We start from the raw sequence: 13,744 nt of genomic DNA, 5'->3' as shown, positions 1-13,744 counted from the left end.
CCTGTAAACACGCCCAGTATAACCACCAATTAGTCCTAGTCACTACTCACATAACTACACTGTATACTACAACATCGACAACTAAACCATGCAATGTCCATACCAGGAAACAAGTCTACGAGTTTCACTTCCTGAAGATCATGTAGAAGAAAACTGTTTTTTTCTTGTTTTCCGAGCCTCTGAGAATTATTCCTGGTATTAGTATAACTCTCTGTCTGTTCTACTTTTCTCAGCTGTAAATGTACCTATCATCCTGGGGCCTGTCTGTTGGCCATTTACTTCCTGTGGATAAGGTATGCTAATGGGCTAAACATGTACACTGTGACAGAGTAGTGAAGATAAAACTGTACCTTATTATAAACACTCTATTTATACAACATGTGAAAGTATCCCTAGATCCTGTGGCTTTTTATGGACACACTTTAGAAGACATAACAGATATACATGTATTTATACAAATTTTTGAGTGGATTTTTTTTTTGTTAGGTTGCTAGTAAACTCTTTCACATAATTCTTTTCATGGCAGAGGAAATACGTGTTAACCTCTAAGCTTTAACAAATTTATGAAATTGTCTCAACTGTATACCATAAGGCTTAGTGTTACACAATAACTGTTGCTACATGATACAATTCATTTATTTATTGGACTGCTGTTTTAGATGTTACACAATAAGATTTCAGTTATGCAACAGTGGCTTAGCACTGTGATGGGTAGAAACCAAATGAAGTTATACCCTCAGTCCCACCCACCTCTACATAAGCAATGACCAGTCCAATTATACCCTCAGTCACACCCACCTCTACACATCAACTGATCAGTCTAATTATACCCTCAGTCACACCCATCTCTACACAACCACTGATCAGTCCACTTATATCCTCAGTCACACCCACCTCTACACAAGCAATGACCAGTCCAGTTATACCCTCAGTCACACCCACCTCTACACAAGCAATGACCAGTCCAGTTATACCCTCAGTCACACTCACCTCTACACAACAACTGATCAGTCCAATTATACCCTCAGTCACACCCACCTCTACACAACCACTGATCAGTCCAGTTATATCCTCAGTCACACCCACCTCTACACAAGCAATGACCAGCCTAGTTATACCCTCAGTCACACCCACCTCTACACAACCACTGATCAGTATAATTATACCCTCAGTCACACCCACCTCTACACAACAACTGATCAGTCTAATTATACCCCCAGTCACACACATCTCTACACCACCACTGATCAGTCCAGTTATATCCTCAGTCACACCCACCTCTACACCACCACTGATCAGTCCAATTATACCCTCAGTCACACCCACCTCTACACCACCACTGATCAGGCCAATTATACCCTCAGTCACACCCACCTCTACACAACAACTGATCAGTCCAGTTATATCCTCAGTCACACCCACCTCTACACAAGCAATGACCAGCCTAGTTATACCCTCAGTCACACCCACCTCTACACAACCACTGATCAGTATAATTATACCCTCAGTCACACCCACCTCTACACAACAACTGATCAGTCTAATTATACCCTCAGTCACACACATCTCTACACCACCATTGATCAGTCCAGTTATATCCTCAGTCACACCCACCTCTACACCACCACTGACAAGACCAGATACACACTCAGTCATACCCACCTCTACAAAACCACTGATCAGTTCAATTATACCCCCAATCACACTAACCTGTACACAACCACTGATCAGTCCAACTATACCCTCAGTGACACCCACCTCTACACCACCACTGACAAGACCAGATACACACTCAGTCACATCCACCTCTACACAACCACTGATCAGTCCAGTTATACCCTCAGTCACACCCATCTCTACACAATCGCTGATCAGTCCAGTTATACCCTCAGTCACACCCACCTCTACACAATCGCTCATCAGTCCAGTTATACCCTAAGTCACACCCACCTCTACACAACCACAGATCAACCCAGTCAAACCTACCTGTAACTCAAACTGTCTTCATCACCATCAACAGGCAAACACAACTTTCTCCTCTAGCCTTTGTGGAGCTTTGCTGCTCAAGACAAGCTGACTTGATGTTTTTGTTTGGTTTTTTTTTTGTCTTCAGCAGATCAGCTTCTGGCCTGGGTGAAAATAGCATGGCAGTCAGTGGGTGAGATGGCTATAGAGGAGATGCCAAAAATAGAGAGCCGAACTGACATCAGCTGCTGCTTTGCCATGGAAGAACTGTGCCACAGACATACATTTGTCACCTCCATTACAGGAGAGGTTTACCAATTAGGACCCACTCTTGGCCCCTGCCTTTCTACCACACATGTATATATACTCCCAATAGCTGATGACAATCACAGCATATCAACCAAATAACACAGTAACCACTCATGCAGGTTTTGCTACAAGCTACAGACCTGAAACTTCTGCACCTAAATATTTCACATACTCTGCTAACTCTGCTTCTGTTTTGATCGTGTGTATGTAAAAGTACACATTCATATCCATTCATACATGAAATTCAGCTACATAAAACACATTTACTGTGCATCATGTTAAAAATAAAGAGAAAAATTAATAATGCATGCACACAATTAAACCAGGGGTACATAATTGTGCTAGTCCATATTAATTTTTTTTCACCAAACTGATTTAGCCCCTTTTAAAAAATTTTATTTGTGTATATTTACACATGAAGAAGGTTACATGTTACATCAGAGCTTATCACTCAGCTTAGGTGTAATGCACACATACTGTGTATATATATATATATATATATATATATATATATATATATATATATATATATATATATACACACACATGCAACTATAAATCCTAGCTGGGCTCCCGCCTAGAGCATTCCACATCGAACACAACATTTTTCCTACCTTGCATCAGGTAGCACTTTGCAGTCTGCGTGATATCATAAAAGATCATCCGACTACATGTACATATCAACTGTTTATGTAAAGAAGATAAGTGTTTCTTCTCAGGCAGCACCTTAGAGTCTTTCATATAATGAAACATGCAATTGACAGGGTGTTTTACACATTTATATGTGTAATCATGATGCTGGCAAATTACACCTCAGAAAAGGGCAAGTCTTTATACCATATAATAAAATATAGTAGCATTACTATCATCAGTTAAATTATAGTCAACAAAATCAAGTAGCTTCCCTATTTATATCTTATTATGCTATATTCACAGCTATACATGCAAATGGCAGCCCAGAAACACCTCATCCCCATATGCTCGTCAGGTTTGATTTGCAAAGTACATGTAGTTTGCTGGGACTAAGGTGAGAGCTGCCTTCAGGTAATGCTGACTTACCTGGACAAGGCTGGATCTATTGTGTTAAACCCTGGCTTACCTGGTCTGCTTTCTCCTAACATATTGCAGAATTTCCAAAATCAACATTTGTGAACAATCAATTTAAGTCAGAAGGTACTAATTGAGTGAAATAGAAGTTGCCTTGTTTTCAATTGACAAGTCAATCCGATAAATAGCACCGTGTTAACAAGGATTTATTGATTGGCTACAACTTGTCCCCCTGGTAACATCACGCTCTGTCTGTGGTATCGGAAGTGTGGTATTAGTAGGGTTTTATTCACCAGCTGCACACCGTCGCTTCCATGGTAATACCCATAATGCAGTTTCTCATCAGTACCAGGATCACAAGCTTTTAACCTAATGTCTAAACTTAAGACTAAGCTACATGTACATGTATACTTGTCTGTCCCAGCAACAGGAAGCTGTGATGCTAACTCCACCAACTCTCTGTCATTCTCTATGATGTATGCAAGTATGGGAAATGCAGATCAAAGTACACATATACAGTAGGTACAGTCAACGGGTACATTATATATTTGGTTTTCATTTCTTAGTACGCATTTTAGGATGTGTCTTCACAAATATGGATACAAAAAAAAGTTCGTAAATTTTCTTCTTGAGGCATAAAAATGGTTCTAAGCGCCAGTGATCAGTCTGGAAACTAAGTTGTCTGCAGTGGCGACATTACTGGTGAAACTGTCAAAACTGTGTGGGTAGAAGACCCTCATGTGGGCACTGTATGAAAATAAGTTCACTGTTGAAAAATTTTTTTTTATTTTTTGCATAGCTTTCTTTATTTCGCTTGAAATAATGATTTTTGGATTAGAGTTCTTCTTCATGCCCATGTATCCTTTAAGCACTTTACGTTACATCTGATTTAGACAAATCTGAACTGCATGAAACTCTGTACTTCACAACAGGTATACATGTTCCTGTAATTAGTCTGAATTAAGGCATATTAATAATAGTGATAAATATACAATTTATGATCTCAATAATCAGTGCATATTAATGCTTAAACATGGAAGACAAACTGTTATGAAGTTTCTAGTATCCGTGTACATGAACGACGATCAATAGTGAGAATGAAAATGGGCCATACATCAGCAGCCTACTGGATGCAAGGATGTAGATACATGTACATTGTACATGTGCATACATGTATTTGAAATAATAAAACTTTATAAACATCATAATAATAATAAAGTATATTAATTTGATAACATATGTTCACTAAATCTATTTGGTCCACTATTAATGTAAATAGTAAATGCATGAATGCAGAGAACAATAGCAGTACACAGTCATAATAGATGTACATGGAATATAGAACTACAGTATTCTCGCTAGACAATGTCGGCCAGATGAATTGAGATAGCACGTCAAGGGCAATAAATGAATGGCACTTATCCAATAGTGGATGGCACCTGAACATACTGCTTTTTGTCCAGGAAATTTGATCACTATGCAACCTACTTGAACATGTACATGTATGAAGAAAAAAATCAGGTAGCAATAAACACATAAAACTATAATCTGAACTGATGAGTTTACTCATGCACCTTTATTTATTATAAATAACTACATTTGTAGTTCAGTTATTGCACTGGCGATTGTAATGATGACAAATAATGCCAAATATCCAACACCATGTATTGAAGATTTTATATACTGCTTTGGCAGAAAGGCTATTAGTTTGTATTGGTGTATAAATGCACGTACTGTACATTATCCCGCATCAGACAAAATACTTTTCATTGGACAATAACGGTCAAATGGAGTACAGATATATTCTCAAATCCTGCAGACGACGCCAAATGTGTCTGCTGAGTAGATTACCTTCCTTTTCTTGAGCTCAAACATAGCAGAAGCAGTTGGTCTTCTGCATCGAATTGATGGCAAGGATAAATTTGTTAATTGGTTACTCAGTGATAGAATAAGCAAATATATGGTGTTAATAATGATTACTGACACCACATATTTGCATATCCTATCACTGAGTTACCATGTAACAAATGGTATATGTACATATATATATATATGGATGGTGCAGCATGCAGTGCAATTTTTTAAAAGTCTTTGGCACAACCATGTTTGGGCTTATCATTGTTCACAGTATTATCACAGATACAGGTACATAAAGTACACATAAATGATGATTTAAATCACAGGAGGATACCCTGTATGCAACCATCACTGTATCTATCCAGGCACCAGCCTAATGTACCATCACAGAACTGGTCATGAACTATAGAAGTCTGCATTGTCTTGTTTAGCCAGAGGGGAGTGTCTGACAGTCTTTGAGACACCCTATTCTGACAAAATCAACACGGTGGAGAAAATAGGAGAAATTTGGAAATGACATGGGCTGAGTTCAAATTCTGGCTAAATCCACGGATGTCTGCTTTAAACATTTCTAAACTCTGTGCAAGATGAATGTAAAAAATAAAAAAATTGAGTGTCAAAAGTAATATTTTATGACATTTACTCGCATCCAGAAATGAGTGTTTTGGGGGAAAATTACAGATCATTTACCACACACAATGCAATTTGCAATTAGACACAGAAAGTCCATGACATCTTGCATGTGTGAATGACTCAAGTTACATGCACATATAAAAGATAGGAAGTGTCTACAACTTGATCGACTGACAGAGCCTCAAATTATGACTACTGTAATTCTGAGCAATTAAGGTATATATATAAAAATTAGTTTCATGCTGCATTCACATTTTGTGCAGCCCCAGTCATGCCGGCTGTTTACAGACACTGTGACATCCAGACAATCTAAGACAGTATGCATGTACATGTAACGTACATTACACTGTATATATACACAGGGTATGCGGTCAGAACTCCTGTACAACTCTGAATCCAGAGTGACTATTCATACACAGCCCATGTACATGTAAAGTACATTACACTGTATATATACACAGTGTATGTGGTCAGAACTCCTGTACAACTCTGAATCCAGTGTGACTATTCATACACAGCCCATGTACATGTAAAGTACATTACACTGTATATATACACAGTGTATGTGGTCAGAACTCCTGTACAACTCTGAATCCAGCATGACTATTCATACACAGCCCATGTACATGTAAAGTACATTACACTGTATATATACACAGTGTATGTGGTCAGAACTCCTGTACAACTCTGAATCCAGTGTGACTATTCATACACAGCCCATGTACATGTAAAGTACATTACACTGTATATATACACAGTGTATGTGGTCAGAACTCCTGTACAACTCTGAATCCAGTGTGACTATTCATACACAGCCCATGTACATGTAAAGTACATTACACTGTATATATACACAGTGTATGTGGTCAGAACTCCTGTACAACTCTGAATCCAGTGTGACTATTCATACACAGCCCATGTACATGTAAAGTACATTACACTGTATATATACACAGTGTATGTGGTCAGAACTCCTGTACAACTCTGAATCCAGTGTGACTATTCATACACAGCCCATGTACATGTAAAGTACATTACACTGTATATATACACAGGGTATGCGGTCAGAACTCCTGTACAACTCTGAATCCAGCGTGACTATTCATACACAGCCCATGTACATGTAAAGTACATTACACTGTATATATACACAGTGTATGTGGTCAGAACTCCTGTACAACTCTGAATCCAGCGTGACTATTCATACACAGCCCATGTACATGTAAAGTACATTACACTGTATATATACACAGTGTATGTGGTCAGAACTCCTGTACAACTCTGAATCCAGCGTGACTATTCATACACAGCCCATGTACATGTAAAGTACATTACACTGTATATATACACAGTGTATGTGGTCAGAACTCCTGTACAACTCTGAATCCAGCGTGACTATTCATACACAGCCCATGTACATGTAAAGTACATTACACTGTATATATACACAGTGTATGTGGTCAGAACTCCTGTACAACTCTGAATCCAGTGTGACTATTCATACACAGCCCATGTACATGTAAAGTACATTACACTGTATATATACACGGTGTATGTGGTCAGAACTCCTGTACAACTCTGAATCCAGCGTGACTATTCATACACAGCCCATGTACATGTAAAGTACATTACACTGTATATATACACAGGGTATGCGGTCAGAACTCCTGTACAACTCTGAACCAGCGTGACTATTCATACATAGTCCATGTACATGTAAAGTACATTACACTGTATATATACACAGTGTATGTGGTCAGAACTCCTGTACAACTCTGAATCCAGTGTGACTATTCATACACAGCCCATGTACATGTAAAGTACATTACACTGTATATATACACAGTGTATGTGGTCAGAACCCCTGTACAACTCTGAATCCAGTGTGACTATTCATACACAGCCCATGTACATGTAAAGTACATTACACTGTATATATACACAGTGTATGTGGTCAGAACTCCTGTACAACTCTGAATCCAGCGTGACTATTCATACATAGTCCATGTACATGTAAAGTACATTACACTGTATATATACACAGGGTATGCGGTCAGAACTCCTGTACAACTCTGAATCCAGTGTGACTATTCATACACAGCCCATGTACATGTAACGTACATTACACTGTATATATACACAGTGTATGTGGTCAGAACTCCTGTACAACTCTGAATCCAGCGTGACTATTCATACACAGCCCATGTACATGTAACGTACATTACACTGTATATATACACAGTGTATGTGGTCAGAACTCCTGTACAACTCTGAATCCAGTGTGACTATTCATACACAGCCCATGTACATGTAAAGTACATTACACTGTATATATACACAGTGTATGTGGTCAGAACTCCTGTACAACTCTGAATCCAGTGTGACTATTCATACACAGCCCATGTACATGTAAAGTACATTACACTGTATATATACACAGTGTATGTGGTCAGAACTCCTGTACAACTCTGAATCCAGCGTGACTATTCATACATAGTCCATGTACATGTAAAGTACATTACACTGTATATATACACAGTGTATGTGGTCAGAACTCCTGTACAACTCTGAATCCAGTGTGACTATTCATACACAGCCCATGTACATGTAAAGTACATTACACTGTATATATACACAGTGTATGTGGTCAGAACTCCTGTACAACGCTATATACAGCGTGACTATTCATACACAGCCCATGTACATGTAAAGTACATTACACTGTAATATATACACAGTGTATGTGGTCAGAACTCCTGTACAACGCTATATACAGCATGACTATTCATACACAGCCCATGTACATGTAAAGTACATTACACTGTATATATACACAGGTATGCGGTCAGAACTCCTGTACAACTCTGAATCCAGCGTGACTATTCATACACAGCCCATGTACATGTAAAGTACATTACACTGTATATATACACAGTGTATGTGGTCAGAACTCCTGTACAACTCTGAATCCAGTGTGACTATTCATACACAGCCCATGTACATGTAAAGTACATTACACTGTATATATACACAGTGTATGTGGTCAGAACTCCTGTACAACGCTATATACAGCATGACTATTCATACACAGCCCATGTATGCGTACATATCCACCATACATGTATGCTTTAGCCTAAATTAAATTGAAGTGACCAGGTCAAATGCCTTGAGTTACTACAGATCCACAGGAAAAACTAAGGCCAGCATGGCCACAGGGCAGTTCTACATCCATGCTGTCTGCTAGTCAATCATTCAGGCTGATCATCACTATGTGGACACACCTGAAAACATTTACACATTCTGATATATCAGTTAGCCATGTTACAATATGGTCACCACAAGTACTGAAAGCTGGCATGTTTGTTCACACAGCCTGCAGCTTTCATCAACTGCCATCTTGAACAACATGACAATGTTGTGAGGCTGGATATGGCCCTCTTCCCAAAACTGTTTCTCGTTTCCATACATCTGTTCATTATGAATTACAGTTAACACTCCCAATCACTTGATCTATTTCTGTGTAAATGGTGTACCCTATAAACGGTACAGTACAGCTCTGTGGTCTAACTCACATGTTCCACTAGTCTTTTTCTAGATGATGCAGAGTTTAATCGAATCTATCCTAAATGACAAAGATACATCTATATTATACATTACTTCAACTTTGAAGACAATAATGAACATAATTATTGCAAACAGTATTATCTTTAGCAGCAAATTTCATTAGTTGTATGGTGTGGTTGAGATATCCGTCAAAACAAATGATTAACATGCTGGAATAATACCTGCCCACACAGAACAAGGACACCTCACAATGTTGGTTACCACAGTAGCCATTTTTTAAAATAATTATTTCAAGAAAATGGTAGTTTTCAGAAACATGGCTCCACTGCCTTCTAAAGGTGATTTAATAACCTTTAGGCAATGCAAATAGGCAGGTGGAGATGGATAAGATCATGGGTTATGGGTTAACTGGGATGACCTCTACTCCCGACCCCCACCCCACCACAACCACCACAAAAACCTTCACACAGGATTATAGCTGACAGGCTGGGATTGACATGTACCTGATGAGAATTAACGAGTATATAAGGACGTCTGACTGACCCAGTGAGTTAGTGGCCACCCAGACTACACGTAAGTCCAATCCACCTGGGCTAAGGACAATAGGACTCCTTAGTCAGATGCAGGTGGGGGTAGGGATAAACTTAGGGTGACCTGGTACAGGTGTGGGGTCAAGGTTCACAGCTTCCTTTATAAACCTCATACAAAATTGTGTGAATTCACATATTTATCCAATTTTCTGCTGTATACAAAATTCATCAAAGAAACCTCTGGTCATTCAAGCAAACATTTATTTATCAACAGGCTGAATTTTCAAGAGTACTTCTTGCATACTGTTCACGTTTTTACATTTTTCAGTCTGATCTGAATGGAGTAAACATGAACACTGAAATAGATGGTTCTGATTCGCTCCATGATTCCTAGAATATTTAGGTTAATAGGTCAAATTAAAGATTCTTCACTATAAATTCCTCCGGCAATTCCTTCTTTTTCAATTATTCAATGCTGCGTGTCTATGTCTGGGACAACATAGCTGTCTCTTCCTCCATACACACCGATCATGTAGGGATACCAGAAACTCATCCTAACCATGGCCAGCTGCTTCAGGTGGTTTGTTTGCTTCCTACGTTTTAAAATTAACATGACAGGTTATTTCACCTTGAACATGAATCATAAAATCAGCTGCATTTGAGGTGAATCCTCACAGGAAATTAGGAGTTTACTGTCTCCGACCCTTGGCAGATTTATTGATGACATTGCCTTCATTAGTAGTCTTCTTTTCCTCTGCACTGTCATGCACAAGAATGATTATGCATATCCTGAACTTGTGTCAGGGCAAATGTTACATGTGATACCGCACATTTATAATGGTCCAAAACTAAATCCATCAACATGGGTAATAAATAATCATTTTAAATCTGATAGTGTCTAATTTGCCCCAGTTACACACAACTTTCTCAATACAATTCTGCTGTTGGGAGACAAAGCTGCTAGCCGTGTTATAAGTGGTACCTTGTTATATGTACATTTAACTTCTTTTGCCATTGATAGCCTGCGATAATATATAGGAACAGATACAGTGTGTTGCTGGATGTTCACTGGAATCCAAAACAGTTAGCTAATATCACGGCTTTCATTGAACAATTATATGACAATCAAGTTTCTGAGCTCAAAGAAGATATAAACCCTGAAAGTTTTTCCCTGGAGACTTTTGAAGAGTATGCATGTGCAGATGTCAGCAGCAAAACCTTACTGAACAATTCTGGGATCTCATTTTTGAGTGTGATACAATGATCCCATGCTATTTATGATCTGCCATGCCGGTACACAGATTGTGCCCTCAATTTGGCTCTTCCAGGCATTACAGGTGTGTAAGTCACTTTCGCATTTCAGACCACTGCCATTTTTTTAAAACAAAAATGTCCCAAGGTCCTACATTACATGGTAGCTGGTTGCTACAGGTAAATTTCACTCAACAGCCTGTCCTTTAACCTAGCGGCAGCATGCTTACTACATTAAATATCTGTTTCGTTGAAATTCTGCATTGGAAGTCATGTCACCATTCGCAGTAACTTTAGGTAAAAACAATGGAGAAACTGTTTCTTCGAAATGTTGCCGTTTCATTAACCGTGAAAAGCAGCTGCAGCCTCACACTTTAAAGGCCCCTGTCTGCGACTGGGTGCTAATTTGATCATGGCTGCTCTGTTGTGGCGAGTATAGTGGTGCATCCTGCAATGCGAATGTCGCTTATTGTAAATCATAGTGCACAAGATATCTTCTTCAGATGGACCCCATCTATACATTTCATGCCACTTCTTTTTGACTACTGTACATCCATTGTGACAAGGTAGAGTTTTTCATCAAATACCAGAACTGGTACTTAATTGTCCACTGACCTTATTAGCAACACAAAAACGTACAAGAGAACTAAGCTTAAGCACAATGTAAATAGCAGTACCCACAAAATTATCACAGCTGTGCTTCCAAACTCCAAAATGGCTCTAAACATGACGTGTTATAATGTATGCATAAAAGTAGCAAGAATATTTGTTACAATTTCACCACTAAATTGTCTCCTTCAAATCTCTCATTCACCATATTTCCTTTCACTTACATTGTGTGTGTACATTCAAATGGACCAGGACAACTGATATGTTATTTCTGAGACGTGTGCGTTTCATCCTCATCCTCAACAGAGAGGGCCTATAGAATCCCACGCTTCAACTCTGTGCACTCTCCCAAAGGTCTATTATTTTTTAAACAACTGGCAGGGGAACTTGGGGTACTATGCGGGGCTGAAGCACCTCCCCCCCCCCCCCATAAAATTAAATTCGGGAGGCTAAGGCATACTAAGTGATATTACTACCGCTGCATCAGCCACCAACCCCCACCCCCATTTTATAATGGTTCGCTGTTCTTGTAAACAATGGACAGTGCAATGCTTCTGAAATTTAGAACAACTGTGACAGTAAAAAACCTGAAATCAAATAGTCCCAATGACGTCACTCATTTGACAGAGAGAGTTTTATAACCTCTTTAATACAAGAAACATGTTGCCGACATCAATAAATAATCTGCCTGTCACTTGCCTCTGCTAAACAACAGGCCTACGCTGGTCCGGATAGACACAGACAGATGTATCACCTCAGCTTCACCTACAACACACCGGATGATCGCACACCTTTTTACGCTTCATGATTGACAGCATTAGTTTTTAAAGTCATCATGTCATCAAATGATCCTTAACTGACATGTTGAAAAGAGTGGATGTCTCTGAGGCAAGCAGGTGTCTGAGCATGCAATCACAACTACCTGTACTAGTGAAGGATATGCTGTAGGCTCATGATTACCCAAGTGCATCAGGAACTCACAGTAACATGTTACATCCACTCATCTGAAATTTTCTTCATACCCAACCATTTGTTGCTACTCTGATATAAATGAAATTCTATTGTGTCGGATCATAACAAAACAAGTTTGTGATACATGCAAATGACTTTGAAATCCTGTGTATTTCAGTTTCCTGTGTATATCACAACACAGATGATAGATGAACACCTATGAAACAACATCAATTGACCAAAATCTGGCACAGGTGTAAAGTACAGACCATGCCTGTGTGCATGACCACATACTCAAGACACTGGCTGTAATGTTAGCAAACAAAGATTCTGGTGAATGAAATCTGCTGGTCTACAGGTAAATAGTCATACCTCGTGCTGAGAAAACATGCCTGTCCCTACCTGAAAAACCATGGTGACAACAGCCAGAGCTAATCCATGAGCCTAATTATCACTATCTACAGGTGTATCTATCAACAACAGGGATAAACGAAATCCCTACCTGGTTTCCATCTGACTGAGTTGACAGAGAATACATGTAGCGTAGTCTGCAGACAGGCACTGTACTGCACACGCCACTGTGCTATGTGTCAGAATACAACCGTCACGCTTGGCTGCTTCCACAGAATGGCAGTTTGGGAGATTCCCACTTTTGCTGTCTGACAGCTTGATGACAAAGGCTCTTGCTTGGGGTCAAAGGTCAGATGACGTCTCTCCACATCTGCCTGAATAAATGAGGAAACATCCAGCTACAGTTCATTTGGTACATGTATTTACATTGTAGATACAAACATTTACCTGAAGACAACCCATGTAGGCAAATAGAACAAGCTGTGATGGCAAATAAATTGGTAAAAATTTTATATAGGATTTAATAGTGATAATACAGGAACAGGTATTGGCACCTGTTTGACTAATTACTGAATCATGCACAAATTGAAAATAAACCAGAAATCAGGCACCATTAGTTCTAGTGAACCCAATATACACCCACACAAATTATTCCTTTCTATAAACATGTTGTAGAA

At 39.0% G+C, this 13,744-nt stretch overlaps 1 protein-coding gene across 3 annotated transcripts in view; it reads right to left on the bottom strand.

Moving 5' to 3' along the window:
• LOC135475156 (tripartite motif-containing protein 2-like) overlaps positions 1-13,744 on the bottom strand; it is a 58,716-nt gene that overhangs the window by 19,117 nt on the left and 25,855 nt on the right. For all 3 annotated transcript variants that reach the window (XM_064754931.1, XM_064754932.1, XM_064754934.1), the window contains one exon: positions 13,219-13,441. The gene's annotated coding sequence lies outside the window, so the exon portion shown is untranslated. The remainder of the gene's footprint in view (positions 1-13,218; positions 13,442-13,744) is intronic.

The sequence above is a fragment of the Liolophura sinensis genome, chromosome 9, assembly GCF_032854445.1.
Source record: "Liolophura sinensis isolate JHLJ2023 chromosome 9, CUHK_Ljap_v2, whole genome shotgun sequence".
In the NCBI taxonomy this organism is placed as follows: Eukaryota; Metazoa; Mollusca; class Polyplacophora; order Chitonida; family Chitonidae; genus Liolophura; species Liolophura sinensis.
Note: the sequence above shows the minus strand (reverse complement) of the source record. Positions and strands in the feature narration are given on the sequence as shown.